The sequence below is a fragment of the Dryobates pubescens genome, chromosome Z (assembly GCF_014839835.1).
Source record: "Dryobates pubescens isolate bDryPub1 chromosome Z, bDryPub1.pri, whole genome shotgun sequence".
Classification (NCBI taxonomy): Eukaryota; Metazoa; Chordata; class Aves; order Piciformes; family Picidae; genus Dryobates; species Dryobates pubescens.
The window spans coordinates 51,823,579-51,840,319 of NC_071657.1; the positions used below are offsets into that span (position 1 = coordinate 51,823,579).

General features: G+C 41.1%; 1 long non-coding RNA gene across 1 annotated transcript in view; it reads left to right on the forward strand.

The window, feature by feature from the left end:
• The window catches only part of LOC128899505 (uncharacterized), a 648,463-nt gene that overhangs the window by 87,050 nt on the left and 544,672 nt on the right, over positions 1-16,741 (forward strand). The window contains exon 2 of the long non-coding RNA XR_008463115.1: positions 2,724-2,831. This is a non-coding gene — a long non-coding RNA (uncharacterized LOC128899505). The remainder of the gene's footprint in view (positions 1-2,723; positions 2,832-16,741) is intronic.

Genomic DNA, 16,741 nt, shown 5'->3' on the forward strand with positions numbered 1-16,741 from the left:
CAGCTGTCTAGAAGACATTCTGTCCTGCTAGTAAAAATTGAGGCAAAGAAGATATTAAGTACCTCTGCCTTTTCCTCATCCTTTGTTACAATGTTCCCCTCCATGTCAACCAAGGAGTGGAAGTTGTCCTTGCCCCTCCTCTTTCTATTAATGTATTTATAGAAGGACATCCTTAAACATTCCGGTGGTTGCCTCACCTTTCTTCCAAAGATGATAAACCCTCTTTTTTTCCCTTAGTTCTATTAAAAGTTCATTACCCATCCAGGCTGGCCGTCTGCCCCAGGGGCTCATCTTCCGGCACATTGGCACAGCCTGTTCCTGCGCCTTCAACAGTTCTTCCTTGAAGCAGGTCCAGCTCTCCTGGACCCCTTTATTTTTAAGGGCTGTTTCCCAAGGAACCCTCTGAGTTAGTTCCTTGAGTGACCTGAAGTCCGCCCTCCAGAAGTCCAGAGTGGAGGTCTTCTTGCTGTCCCTCTTAACTTGACCAAATACTGAAAATTCAATTATCTCGTGGTCGCTGGCCCCTAAACAGCCTCCGACCACCACATCACCCACCAGCCCTTCCCTGTTGGTGAAGAGCAGGTCAAGCATAGCCTTAGCCCTGGTAGGCCCGTGCAGCACCTGGGATAAGAAGCTGCCCTCCAGGCACTGTAAGAACCTCCTAGACTCTCTCCTCTCTGCTGTGTTGAGATCCCAGCAGATGTCAGGCAGGTTGAAGTTGCCCATGAGAACAAGGTCAGGCCATGTTGAGACAGCCTTAAGCTGCCTATAGAAAGCTTCATCAACATCTTCATCCTGGTTGGGTGTTCTATAACAGACTCCAACCAGCACATCTGCCCTGCCCGTCTTCCCTTTAATTCTTACCCACAAGCACTCAGCCTGATGATCCCTCATCTCCATCTCAATGGCATCTAGTGCCTCCCTGATGTACAGGGCCACCCCTCCACCCCTTTTTCCTTGCCTGTCTCTGCTGAAGATCCTGTAGCCATCAATTGCAGCGCTCCAGTCATGTAATTTGTCCCACCACGTTTCTGTGATGGCAGCTACATCTTAACTTTCCTGCTGCAACAAGGCTTCCAGCTCTTCTTGTTTGTTACCCAAGCTTTGTGCATTAGTGTACATGCACTGCAGCTGGGCTGCTGGTTTCACCTCTGACTCTAGCTTATCGCCCCCAGATTCTTGCCTGAGGGCACTAGTTTCAGCCCCTTCCCCCTTTGAAACTAGTTTAAAGCCCTGTCAATGAGACCTGCCAGTTCCCTTCCCAGAATCTTTTTACCTATGGGGGACAGGCTGTTCTCATACTAGCCAACTTTTTGAGTCTTGTGGTGACATGCCTAATTGAAATTTCAGGGAGGAATAAACTTTCCCTGTAAAGAGGGTCCTCTATACAAAACTGTACTTATATTCTGCATGGAAGAAAATCACCCATAACCATATTCATGGATGTCTTTTACTGGCAGTGGTCTTAACACAGGTTTTGTTGTGATGGGTTTGTCTCTCTGACTCTGGCAAAACTGCTTACATGGGCTCCTCCTCTGTTTCATTATGCCCTTCACCCTCCATGCATACTCTGTAACAGTATCTTAGAGGATAAGGAGTTAAGGTTTCTTGTATGGGTCTGTGCTGTAACTTTCTTCCATTTCTATTTACATTTGCAAAATGCCTTCTTCCTGGCACAGAACAGATCCTGTACCTTGGTGATTCTGTGATTCTGAACTTGCTTCCATAGTGGCCCTATTGAAATGGTTTGCAACCATTAAGAATGATGGAGTGCAGCTCCATTATAAATCTCCTTTGCAAACTCTTGTCCATCTCCTGCAGCTTAGCCAACAAGTAACACAGTTCATCTATATGGTCACACTTCCCACAGTCTTGTTTACAGTCACCCAGCACACCTGCCTGCCGCTGCCTGCCTGCCAACTGCCACACTGCCATTGCTTACCCATCTATTGCCTGAAAATAGCTGTAGTTTTTTCCCCAGGAATTGAAGTCAAATGGGACTATGGTTTCATGAATCTTCCTTTTTTTTTCTTTTTTTTTTTTTCTTTTTTTTCTTTTTTTTCTTTTTTTCTTTTTTTTTCTTTTTATTTTTCTTTTTTATGGATGGGCACAATATTTGTCACTTTTTTAGTTGGTTGGGGCATATTTTTGTCTTCATTAGCTTTCAAAAGTGATCAACAGCAACTAAAATTGAGAGACCTTTTCATTAACCTTCTGTTTTAAAAATAGTCTGTCATTATTTAGAAGACTGTACTCCATAACAAGATGGAAAAATCTGGAAAAGTTAAACAGTACTCTAGATAAAAATTAATGTTAATCTTTGTTATTTGGACACACGTATTAAAATACTTTGTTCTAAAATACTTCTATTTTCTTCTGCTACATGTTCTGATTTTACTTCATTTTGTACTAGTATTTAAAAAAGGTATAACTTGTATGAATAAATAATTTATTTAAATTTAACAATTATAAACTAATATAAGAGTAAACTGTATGATAAATTCTGTATTTCAGGATAAAATATTGTTTAAAACATTTATTTATACAAAATTTACATCACACAGTCAAGGAGAAATTCAGAGGGTGCATTAGTTTATGCTTCCATTCTTTATAAGATTGTTCTGATAAACGTTTAATATGATGGGCAAAGACAATATAAAGAATGTCTTATTGCACTTGGAAGACCATGAAAAAAATGTAACTGACACAATATTTTTCTCCAGGTAGGAGTAAAAACCAATTGCTTTCCTGGCCCTTTACAACCTAGTTAAGAATTTCACTGACAGAATGTTGGCACCAGCTGTGGGAGGGCTGATCAGCCTCAACTCCAAGTAAGTGAATGCATTCAGAGTTTCATTTCAGACTCAGTTTATGAAACCTGATGGTTTCTAACAATAAATAGAAATCAAAAATGCATTCTTAAGACACTGTAGAGCACTTTGTTTTCCCATGTTGTGTAATTCAATTTGTCATTTAAACACATCTTTAGTTCACTATGTAATTTAACCTCTTTGTAATACTATTTTGTAAACTTAATGGCATTGCATTTTAATTCCTCTTCTTTTCTAGACAATTGAAAACATGCCCTTAAAATAATGATGAATAGTTATAAAATGCAAATGTAAAAAAGGTATGAACATATATTCAATGATCAAGCAAAAATACATACATAGTAATCTGTTTGATACAAAAGACGAACTAATGATGAAAAAATAAGGAACATTATTTGAGTTCTAATTAAATGGGAGACTGCTCCGGATGAAGTACAGTCAGAAACCTTGGTTGTCCAAAGATATTCTCTGAGGAAGTCCCACAGCTTATCCTCCATGTTCTGGAGCTAAGGTGATAGCAGTGCTAAAGCAAAAAAGTACAGGAATTCTATACACACAAACACACACACGTCTGCAAATAATTTCTTAATAGCAATATGTGGAAAGTACCAACTGTATTAAAGTACATGCTTTCTATTTCCAATCCTAATTATTTTCTTATTCATGAACTCAAATATCTCACATTTAAAATATTTTATTCTTTCCAAGTAAATGTCAAAACAATCTATTTTTCTTATAGTTAGTAGAAGCCCACAAAGAAGATAGAGTATGGGTTTCAATTCATTAGATCTTCTTTTTTCTCACAATGTAATTTCTCAATGACAGTCTTTTATATTTGAACAACTGCTAAGAAACCCAGAGGATATTAGCCTAGGAAAATGAGAAAGGGTGGGATAAAAAAAGAAAGAAAGGAAGAAACACAGAAACACAGGCAACTTATGATGCTATAAAAAGAAATTTTAATCTCTGAAAACATGTTGGTATCAGCACAAAACAAATTCTTAGCACACATAACAGTACTTGATAGTTTGGAAATCATTCAGTGTTTAGACAGCCTGATAGAGGAGCGAAGTTCCTCTTAATAGTGGTGTTAAATTTGCATCAGCAGTGATGATAAATTGAAAGGATGCTTTGTCATCTTTGACTGGTTACAGAAACGTATAATGTATGCTATAACTAATACACAGTATTTGCTACAAAAAATAAAATAACTAGGACTCTATACAAGTATTTAAAACTTCTTTAAGAATTTGTTCTAGATCAGTCTTAGAGGGAAAAGAACCTAAATCTAGAATATTCTTGTTTCAAACTGTGAATGGTGTTTATATTAATTTATTTTTCTATTAAAATTTTCAACTCTAAGTTTTACTCTCTAGCAGCATTTGAAGTGTGACTCAAGATTTTTTGGAGAAGTGAGATCATTCTTTCAGCAACTAGTTAATAGCTGCAGATTATTTTTCCAAATCCCAATTACCCAATGAAAGCAAAAAATACTTCTGCCTAATGGGATTTTTATTAGTCCAGAGATGGTTTAAACTGCTGGTGGTTTGACTGCTGTTAAGTCAAAGGAACTAATATGAAAGATCACAAATGAGACAGACTGTTTAGATAAAATATGAGTAACTGCAAAGTTTGGGTGCAATAAAGAGAATGCATCTAGAGCCTTACCAAATATTGATGCTGGTATGACTTTCTATGCCAACCTAGGAGAATCTGGAAAGGAAAAAGGTCTATGAGTTAAATTCTAACAGTAGTGCTCCTTTTGTGGCAAGGCCCCTGTTAAAAGCCATGTTCTTATATCTAATGTTGCCCTTTTAGAGATAGGCAATTTTTTTTTTTTTAAATATCCTTACTAATAGCCAACCATGAATGTGATACATATTTACAGAAGGGAAATCTCATGCAGGACATATCAGGCTATAAAATAATTACCTTGTCATAATTACCTTGATATTCCTACTGAGTATAAGAGGATAATCATGACCATTGCCTAAGCATCCTGGATTTTGTTAGGTTTGATTAATATATAGAGATTTTCCAGTTGACAGCTCGCAGAGTTTTGCTAACTTTTTGTGGTTGCTTCTAAATAGAGCAGGTGTTTTAATGTGAAAAGTGAACCACTAGAGAGATGCCTTATGTCTTTTGGCACATAAGAAATCGTTAGATATTTAGGAGACAACTCTAAATTACTATACCTAGAAAGGTTTTCTACTGTTAATAGTTTTTAGAAGAATATTTCTTTTGAATTTGTGGTCTTATCAACTATCTAATGCAGAATGCTTTTTAAAGTTGCTTACCAGATATTCCAATATTATGAGGTCAGACAAAGGAATCAAGAGCTGTTCCAATTCTCAAGAAGGAAAAAATATCTACTTCACAGATATTTAGACTTTAAGCAGAATCAATGTGGAGACTGCCTTTTCCTTCAATCAAGTGTAGCATAAAATTAGCACCAGTACTTCCATATGAGCATGCTAAATTTTACTGGATGTTTCCTCCATTCTGTTTACAACGATGTGTTAAAATTCTGTCTCTCAAACTCATCTCAAGATCAAAGAAGCTATCTAATCCAGCAACATGCAAGTAATTTCAAGCTTCTGATCAACAATGCTGTGCACTGCACTCTTCTGTGTTTTGTCACAGGATCACAGGATGTTAGGGGTTGGAAGGGACCTCCAAAGGTCATTGAGTCCAACCCCCCATGCAATGAATTTTGTCAACAAAATTCACATTAAAAGGAGAGAGTGATAAGGAGTGGATATGTTCAAAATACTTAGTTAAATGACACTTGTTTGGCACGTTAATAAATGAGAAGTGACATCTAATCCAAGAGGTCTCTTGAGGAACTATTTATGTGCCATATCAGATTACCAATATTTTTAAAGTGGGAAAAGATATTCAGAATTTTTTAGAGATAATAAGCGTAATGATGGAAAAATTCAGACCTTATCACTATGATGGGTTATGTGAATGACATGCATATCCTTTTGAGGTCATTGTCACTTATAGCAGTTTTCTTTTACTTATTTCAAAGTGAAATTATAAATTTACAAATATCATGATAATCACATAAAGCAAGTAAGTAGCATATTAACTTTTTTATCAGCTGCTATGTAAACCGTAACACTTTTCTAGTTAGATTCCAAAGTGGGTCTGGTTGCCCCATACATGTGGACAAAGGCATTCACACACATACACACATTCATGTAAGCAAAGTGTCCCTTTATGGAGTCCCAGAATACTTACCAGCCTAGAGATAATTATAGAAGTGAGAGTCCAGGTGCTACTGCTTTTCCTCTTTGCAGCTCTGATAACATCTTTATAGATGATCTGGACGAGGGCATTGAGTCCATCATCAGTAAATTTGCAGACGACACCAAGCTGGGGGCAGGAGTTGATCTGCTGGAGGGTAGAGAGGCTCTGCAGAGGGACCTCGACAGGCTGGACAGATGGGCAGAGTCCAACGGCATGAGATTTAACACATCCAAGTGCCGGGTTCTGCACATTGGCCACAACAACCCCATGCAGAGCTACAAGCTGGGGTCAGAGTGGCTGGAGAGCAGTCAGGCTGAGAGGGACCTGGGGGTGCTGGTTGATGGTAGACTGAACATGAGCCTGCAGTGTGCCCAGGCAGCTAAGAGGGCCAATGGCATCCTGGCCTGCATCAGGAACAGTGTGGCCAGCAGGAGCAGGGAGGTCATTCTGCCCCTGTACACTGCACTGGTTAGGCTGTACCTCGAGTCCTGTGTCCAGTTCTGGGCCCCTCAGTTTAGGAAGGATGTTGACTTCCTGGAACGAGTCCAGAGAAGAGCAACAAAGTTGGTGAGGGGTTTGGAACATAAGCCCTACGAGGAGAGGCTGAGGGAGCTGGGGTTGCTTAGCCTGGAGAAGAGGAGACTGAGGGGTGACCTTATTACTCTCTACAACTACCTGAAGGGAGGTTGTAGACAGACGGATGTTGGTCTCTTCTCCCAGGCAGCCAGTACCAGAACAAGAGGACACAGTCTCAGGCTGTGCCAGGGGAGGTTCAGGCTGGATGTTAGGAAAAAGTTCTATACAGAAAGAGTGATTGCCCATTGGAATGGGCTGCCTGGGGAGGTGGTGGAGTCGCTGTCACTGGAGGTTTTCAGGAGAAGACTTGATGGGGTGCTTGGTGCCGTGGGTTAGTTTTTTGGGTGGTGTTGATGGGTTGGACGCGATGATCTTGAGGGTCTCTTCCAACCTGGTTTATTCTATGTATTCTATGTATTCTATGATAGTTGGAGGCTGGTAGGCATAAGACTTCACATGTATCCCCCTGGGGCCATTGTAAGCCCTCGATACTACAGCTGCCTGAGATCATGGGGACAAGTCTCTCCTTTTATTGTACAGTGGTCCAGCCCCTGTCCCTGCACATTTGGCCAGAATGTGTGGAGAGAGGTGCCAAACCCCACCTCCTCATGCGTAAGAGTGAAGGTTCATGTGCATGCATCCGCTAGGTCTGGGAGGCCACAGACACTGGCAGGGGTACTAAACTCCAACTGTTATCTTCCCAGTTGTCCTTGCGTGCTTTCCTAATCAGCTCTGCCTTCAAGACTCCCTCCTGCCAGTTCCTTATCCCAGAGCAGCATGTTCTACCTGTGCAGTGTAGAATATTCATGGGCCAAAAATGGACCATTTCCCAATTAACCCATTCTAATATATTCCATGTTGGCCTGTCCTAATACAAATGCTAAGGTTGCTCTTCATCATAAACATAATATTTAACAAGATCATGAAAATCCACATCCATATGAATCACAGAATCACATAATCATATCTATGCAGTGTCATAGCCTCAGTAAGAAGACTGTAGACAGGTAAAGATGCATGTGTAGACAGGTAAAGATGCACTGTAACTTCAGAATGTCCAACTTTAATTATATCTTTTTTGCCAGACTGGTGATGTATGTAACAGATAAACAGTAAGCAGTGTGGGTTAAAAAGAGCCTAGGCTCCTGGACTGTGTTGTGATCCATAATACAAAACCCACTAGTGATCGGAAAGCACTAGTTCCTCTCAGGGAGTAATATCAGGACCAATGTTGTTTAAGATGCCTCCTTAACAGCCTCAATAATGATGCAGATTTCACTTTCATCATGATTGCAGGAAACACAAAATCTTCATGAAGTGATTAGTCTGCAACAGGGCAGGGCTGCTACTTGAAGAAGTTACCTGACAGGAACATTTCAATGTAAATGCAATATGCATATGCTTTGCAGAGAGCGGTGGAACTAGATGACATCCTGAAGTCTTCACTATAGATTAAATCACTCTCTAGTTTTGTGATTGTAAATACTAAATAAAACACTGAAGGAATGTATATTCAGAGGCTCGATGTTCATTCAAGAAATATGTGTCCATGAGAGTCTGCCAACTAGTCTCTTTTCCCTGTGCTTTCCAGAAATCCAGCCCAGAGTAGAGTTGTGGGATTTACCTGTTGAAAGAGGAATAATTTCTTTAAAGACACTTCCTTCCTCTGGGACCTCTTTTTGTTCTGCATGTCAGAATAACCTTCTTGAGGAAAAGTATGAAAAGTAAGTGAAATGGTCAGAAATTCAGATTAGAATGTGGATATGCTGCATATCGTTACAGACTGCAGATAAGTGCACCCCAGATTCCTCTTAAAAATAGTATATAATTTTCAGCGTATAGCTTTCAAATATCTCTAAAATACTCCCCTGGCATGTTGCAAAAACATTTACAGAATAAATAGAGTGGGCTCACTAAATAATTTATGACTTGGAAATAGTTTTGTACTCTGCAATATAAAAAACTCAGATGAACATTGGGAATGCTAAGTTACATATTCCACAGATATTTCCAGTCAGAAAAACACAAGAGTTAAAGCAAAACTTGTTTTTTAGACTAAAAATAATTTTTGTGCACATTAATAAATTCAGCTTAACATTTGCAATCTCTATTACAACAAATACATCCCAGTAAAATGAAGAATACAATCCCAAGAATTGGTACTATTCATGTTAAAGCAATTTACAATACCCTGACATCTGAATGTTTTTTTTCTGGTCTGTTTCTAACCCGTCTTCATCCCAGTGCTAGCAAATGAAAGAAAAGAAGAGGAAACACTACTGTGTTCATTTTACATTTGGGAACCAAGCAATAGGAAAGTATGATGTTAATTCAGAAATGAAACCTGTTTATCTGAACCCTGTGCCAGGGCTCTGGCTTTCATTTCTACAAAAGGTTGAAGCTTTGCATCTGGATATCATCGGATCAGATTTCCACAAGCTTTTAAGTAGCCCCGTTGGTGTTCTATTATTTCCCCAGAGAGCATTTATCTGACTATCAAGTGATTATCCTTGCTCTTATTAATTACTGAAAGTCAAGGTTAATATTTTTGCATATTTCCTGAATTCCTCTGTGATGGAAAAATCCAACAAAGTTGTATTGTTTATGTTTTGTCTCTTAGTTTTGTAATCTCCTGTAATTTTCCATTTGTGTCTGGAAAAATACCAGACTTTACAGACACACTGAACAAAGTTCCCTTAGACACAAGAAAAGAGAAACTATGTATGCACTGATGACTTCTCTCTGGATTGATTACAGTTATAAAAAGGAGAAGCTTAAATGTTATATCTCCCTGCTTTTTAGCTCTTTGAATAGACACACTGTGAGTGTGCGCAATATGTCCTGTTGCCAGTTCTGGAGCTGTTACTTACATGGTATTGTCTGAAGAGCTGAAAGTTCTATTTCCTGTTTGGCCATCAATAAGAAGTTCAAAAAGTTGTTTCCCATTAAGCATGATGAAAATCCTGTCTGCAGTCCTTAAACTGAGGTTTGCTCATGTATTAAACCCAAGATTTGATAGTGTTCTGCATAACTTGAAAAAAAATAATCTTCTGAATAGTAACATATTTATACAAATAACATATTCTTGAAAGTGTTTGAAACTAGAATATCTACCAAAAAAAGGAAAAAAAATTAAGTACTTTTGAGTATTTATAAGTACAAAATTTGATGATAGTAACTATACTGTAAGTGTGACAGACGTACACAATATTAAATAAAAGAGCCAATCTAGAAGCACACTAAACTGAAATGGCATTTGAATATAATAATCTTCTCTATCATAACAGTATCATTACCAAATATATAGGAGACTGAAAACTTCTGTTTTCCTCATTCCTTTGGAGTGGAAATATTCTTGTCTTCATGTAGATGCATAATTGAAGTACAGAAACAGTGATTAATTTCCCATATGTTATATAGGGAATATATGGAAAACCAGGGAAAGGGTTTCCCAAATCCTAGGCTAAGATCTTGGAAAATGAAGCTAACCTTTATGAAGGTCTCTGTGTAATACAGAAAGCATTACTTGAAATTTCACATAAAAATTTATATATTTCAAAAGGGGAAAAAGAAGTAAAAATAATTTACTGAAGTAAAAATATAATGTCTTTTTCATATTGCACAGACTGGCATTATTAGAGGCTAATGTGCCTGTGTTTCCTATGATATACATCACCAGAGAATTATTGAAGAATTTTCTATACATTTTAAGTATGGTAGTATCTCTGACAATTTCTGTGGTTTGTTGTGGTTTTGTTTTGGTTTGCATTTTTTATGAATTTGCGTGCTATTTATAGAATTGTTTTAGTTGGAAAAGACCTCTAAGGTCATCAAGTCCAACCACTGACCTAACACCGCCAGAGATGTTAAACCATATTTTGAAATGCCACATTTACATGGTTTTTGAACACCTCCAGAGTCGGTCACTCCACCTCCTCTCTGGGCAACCTATTCCAGTGTCTAATCACCTCTCAGTGAATAATTTGATACTGGGGAAAAGAGACCAACACTCTCCTAACTGCAACGTCCTTTCATATAGTTGTAAAGATCAATGAGGTCTCCTCTCAGCCTCCTCTTTTCCAGACTAAACAATCCCAGTTCCTTCAGCCTCAACAGGCCCTTTACCAGCTTTGTTGCTCTTCTCTGAACATGCTGCAGCACACCTTTCTTGTAGTGAGGGGCCCAAAACTGAACACAGTACTTGAGGTGAAGCCTCACCAGTGCCAAGTACTGGGGCACTATCACTTCCTTACTTCTTCTGGCCACACTGTTCCTGATACAGGAAAGGATAATGTTTGCTTTCTTGGATGCCTAAGCACACCATTGGCCCATGTTCATGTTGTAGTTTGAGCTGGGTGCCCCCCTGGTGCATTCACTTCCTGTGTCCAGAAGTCCAGCCCAGAGGGATGGACACAGGAAATTGTGTATTTCCTACCATAATTCTTTGCACCACTATAAGATCCAGTGCGGAGTCTGGCACTTCCTCTTTCCTTCCCTCTCCGAGACTTGGTAACTGGGGGAGAGATCTCCCGGCCATGGGCCTGATTAGGCCCAAGGCCACAGGGGGATGGGCAGTCTCAGGCCTGGCCAGCTGAGACTAGCCCAGCAGAGGGAGGGGGAAGAAGGAGCCCTGGGGGTTTTGCATGCACCCTCAGGTGGGGATGGGATCTTTCTTTGTCACTGCGTTTTGGGTTTTCTGTAACATTCACTGCTTTCTATTTAAACTTTCATCACTTTTGCAATCCGTTTGCCTGAGTCGTTATTTCTGCCTGTGGTGGGGAGGGGGTCTGCCCCAACCCATTACAGTTCAGCTGATTGTCAACCAATACTCTCCACGTCCTATTCTGCTGGGCAAATTTCCAGCTACTCTTCCCTGGAGCCTGCAGCACTGAATGGTGTTTTTGTGAACCATGTGCAAGACACAGCACTTAGCATTGTCAAACCTCATACAAATGACTTGGCCTATCAATCCTGCCTGTCCAGACCCCTTTGCAGAGCCTTCAAAAAGATGAGCACTCCTACCCAATTTGGTGGCGTCTGCAAACTTATTGAGGGTGCACTTAATTCCCTCATCCAGATAACTGATAAAGCTATTAATCAAGACTGACCCAAAAACTGAGCCCTGAGGAACATGACTAGTGACCAGCCACCAACTGAATTTAACTCCATTTGGTATCGCTCTTCGGCTTTGGTCATTCCTGCATTTTTTCCCCCAGTAAAGCATCCATCCATCCAAGCCATAAGCAGTGAGTTTCTCCAGGAGGCTGCTGTGAGGGGTGGTGTCAAATGCTTTAATAAAGTCCACATAAACAACATACACAGCTCTTCCTTCATCCACTAAGCAGGTCACCCTGTTGTAGGAGTGTGGTGGCTTTAGGTTATACCTTTAAAATTTAGTTACAGATTTTGAGTAGAAAAGTAGAAAAATCTAAATAAATCAATTTTGAGTGTAAAAGGGAAAACTACAGATCATTCTAAACAAATTCATTGGATAAATATCTGCTATAAGATTGTCTGTACCAAAACAATTCTCTGTCTTTTCTGACCTCTTCTCTGCTTGCTTCACTCGGGAGAGATCAACCTGCTTTTTGGCTGACCTTGGCTGCGTTGTTTAGTTAAGTCTAACCCCTTCTTTCTCTCTGCTTCTTTCTCTCTTGGGACATGGGGAGGGGGAACAGTGGAATGACTTCCCTGGTCTTTGACCAGGGAAGCTTTCATGTTGCTTACTAATTGTAAATATCTGTATAATATTGTAAATATCTGTATATTTTGTACATATTCATTGCATTCCATTGTAATGTAGTTTTGCTTGTAAATACAGCCTTTTATTTGCTTCCAACTAACTTGGTCTGGCAAAGCTAATGCTGGGGGGAAAGTCCAAGTCCCCCATTACAAAAGTAATTAGTTCCTATTCAACATAGGGCAATTGCTTGATTGATTAAATCCTGCTCAGATTAAGGGAGCAAAATGAAGGTGCTTTGGAGTTTGTGGCATTTGCTATATTCCGCTCTAACTGTAATGCTGTACAAATGGTGTGTATCAACCATGATTGATAAGCTAGGTAGATATTTGGCATATAACGTATTTCTTTAGTTTAAATATGAACTGAAAATGCTGTATGATCACTGCTTGGGATTTCTGTCAGCCCATGGCTAGGATGGGAGCACACTGCATTGGGTTAGGAACTGGCTGGAGGGCCGAGCCCAGAGAGTGGTGGTGAATGGTGCCACATCCAGCTGACAGCCAGTCACTAGTGGTGTGCCCCAAGGATCAGTGCTGGGCCCTGTGCTCTTTAACATCTTTATTGATGATCTGGATGAAGGCATTGAGTCCATCATCAGTAAATTTGCAGATGACACCAAGCTGGGAGCAGGAGTTGATCTGCTGGAGGGTAGAGAGGCTCTGCAGAGGGACCTCAACAGGCTGGGCAGATGGGCAGAGTCCAACGGCATGAGATTTAACACATCCAAGTGCCGGGTTCTGCACATTGGCCACAACAACCCCATGCAGTGCTACAGGCTGGGGTCAGAGTGGCTTGGAGAGTGGCCTCTTTGAAGGGAGACAACCTCTCTGAAGGGAGGTTGTAGACAGACGGATGTTGGTCTCTTCTCCCAGGCAGCCAGTACCAGGACAAGAGGACACAGTCTCAGGCTGCGCCAGGGGAGGTTCAGGCTAGATGTTAGGAAAAAGTTCTATACAGAAAGAGTGATTGCCCATTGGAATGGGCTGCCTGGGGAGGTGGTGGAGTCGCCATCATTGGAGGTTTTCAGGAGAAGACTTGATGGGGTGCTTGGTGCCGTGGGTTAGATGTTTGGGTGGTGTTGGATTGGTTGATGGGTTGGACGCGATGATCTTGAAGGTCTCTTCCAATCTGGTTTATTCTATGTATTCTATGTGTATTCTATGTGGCCACGTAGAGAGGGACCTGGGGGTGCTGGTTGATGGTAGGCCTGCAGTGTGCCCAGGCAGCCAGGAGGGCCAATGGTATCCTGGCCTGCATCAGGAACAGTGTGGCCAGCAGGAGCAGGGAGGTCATTCTTCCCCTATACACTGCACTGGTTAGGCTGCACCTTGAGTACTGTGTCCAGTTCTGGGTGCCTCAGTTTAGGAAGGATGCTGACTTGCTGGAGCGTGTGCAGAGAAGGGCAACAAAGTTGGTGAGGGGCTTGGAACACAAGCCCTATGAGGAAAGACTGAGGGAGCTGGGGTTTCTAAGCCTGGAGAAGAGGAGACTCACAGGTGACCTTATTGCTGTCTACAACTACCTGAAGGGAGGTTGTAGTCAGGCAGAGGTTGGTCTCTTCTCCCAGGCAACCAGTACCAGAACAAGAGGACACAGTCTCAGGCTGCACCAGGGGAGGTTTAGGCTGGAGGTTAGGAGAAAGTTTTACACAGAGAGAGTGATTGCCCATTGGAATGTGCTGCCTGAAGAGGTGGTGGGGTCGCTGTTGCTGGGGGTGTTCAGGACTAGGCTTGGCAGGATGCTTGGTTGCATGGTTTAGTTGATTAGGTGGTATTGGATGATAGGTTGTACGCAATGATCTTGAAGGTCGCTTCCAACCTGGTCTATTCTATTCTATTCTATTCTATTCTATTCTATTCTATTCTATTCTATTCTATTCTATTCTTTGGTAAAAAATTGATAACGTGACTGTAACTGTTCCTGCAGAGATATATGAATTCAGTATCCCAGTTACAGAGCCTTATGTAAACATCTTGGATCCCAAAACTATTTACTACGTGTGATTCTGCTATTGGTGATAATAAATGTATGCCTGTTGATAGCACTGCACTGAGAGAGACATACAGCAAATAGGTGTTCTGTTTTTAGACTCCGCAGAAGGAGGCATTGGAGATCTAGTTCTAATTCAAATGCAGAAATTTCTAGTGATGAGGAAAATACAGACATAGGGGAACCAGCAGAAGCAGTCAGGCAGGAGTTAATGAGAAAGCTGCTCTGAGTGAGAGCGGCAGTTCTGGCATTCAGCCAGCAGGGGAGCAGATGCAGCCCACAGTGGCAGTGCCAGCACCTACGATGGTGGTCGCAGTTTCACCAGCAGCTATTAGAGAGGCAAAGTCTCTTCTGCCCTCAGCAGATGGAGCAGAAGTAAGTTCTGCAGCAGCCACTGGGTCCCAAAGTCCACCCACCACTGCTGTTTCCTTGCAAATCCCTTCTACTTCAGCAAAGTCTGCTGTAAATTCAAATGCAACTCCAGATGAGCAGATAGCAGCCTTGGATAAAAAGGGCAGGTGAAGAGGCAGATGCAGAGGAAGAGCAGCAAGATCTCTCTGCTGATCAGGGACCTTCTGTTAAAAAGGATCCTTCTGAAGAGAAAGTCTGCCTTACAGATATAACTGAATTACTGAGGCCATGAGTGCATAGTGGAGATGCAGGACAGAATATGGGTTCTGGTAGGTCAGGAGCTAATGGAGATGCTTCTGAAGTTAAAGAGGTCCTATGGAAGGTAACAGCAGAATCACGGCCAATTCAAGAAGAGGAGGACAATGAGGATCATGAGGATGAGGATGACATACAGTCAGCTAATGCACCCAGACAGGAAATTAAGCATGTAAGAAAAGATTACATTAGAGGAGGGAATAAACCAATTCTGACCTGGTTAGGGAGATGCTATGATACAGGTGCCCCTGCATTAGTGGTAGGGGACAAATCTGTGTCTCAGCTTGGAACCCTCTTGAAAGATACAGGAATTGGTAGACATCTAGGCAGGTGCCTTGGTAAAAGTTTCTCTGTATATAAGCATTTTACTGGCAGTTCTTATGAGGTACCCATCCAGACATGCTTTTCCGTGGAACCCTAAGCCTTGGAACACCGTGGATGAGAGAATTAAGCATTTGATAGAGTTTGCTCTAGGAGAAGTGATGTATGGAGACCATTGTACTCTGAATCCTGAGGAAATTCCTGTTGGAGCAGGTGTTGCCAAAAAGCTCATCAAACTTGCTCCTCCTAATTGTGCTACAATTCTGGCAAGCAGAATTGTGGCAAGAAATTATGGGGGAATGCCTCCTGCTATTGGCTATTTCACTGACCAAATGAAGCAATTGGAGGATAGTCTCACATGTATTTCTTTGGTCTCAGCCACTGAAACTCTGTCTGGAAAAAAATAAGAATTGCATGAAAGAGCTGAAGGAGGAATTTAAAACCTCCATATCCAAATTGGCCCAGGGAAATAATTCTAATTCTTCTTCCAGATGGATGCAAGTTTCAGCTGTTAGAAACAGATGTCAACCAAGGAGGTCATTCCAAAATAAGTCAAACAAAACCAGACAATAGAGGCAATCAAGTCGGAGTATTTGGATAACTCTGCGTTATCAGTTTGGTGAGAACATGAGTAGATGGGATTGTCAACCCACTTCTGATCTTTTCAAGAGATTAAGGGAACTTCAGAGTGGCAGAGCCTGAGTTACCAACATCAGAAGGGTAGCTGTCACTCCTCAGTTTCCCAGAAAAACTCTAATAGCTCCAACAGTGATTCCAATTCTGACACTAGATGATGTGCCAACTGCACTTGTGGTTGTATTCCCCCAAATTAGGGGTGCCCTGCCTCCTGCCAGGAAGAGGAGAGGGGTAATGGAGACAACAGAATCTATTGGAATGTGTACATTCAGTGGCCTGACACTTTAGAATTTCAGAAGTACAGGTCCTTGGTTGACACAGGAGCTCAGTGCACCATAATGCCATCAAATTATCAGGGATCAGAGCCTGTAACTATTCATTCTGGGAGTCACTGGTGGATCTCAAGAGTTGACTAAGATAGAAGTTGACATAAGTTTAACTGGGAAAGAGTGGAAGAAACATACTGTTGTGAAAGGACCTGATGCATCTTGTATTTTGGGAATTAATTTTCTGAGAGAAGGGCATTTCAAAGACCCTAAGGGTTACAAATGGGCTTTTGGAATACCAACTGCAGAAATTGATGGTGGAAAATTGAATTTGTCTATCAGACCTGAGTTTTCAGATGAATCTGCAGTTGTAGGGCAATATGAGAAAGAGGATGTGAAGTTGCTGGTTACTTCTCAAACTGTGCATCACAGACAGTACAGAACCAACCATGACTCTC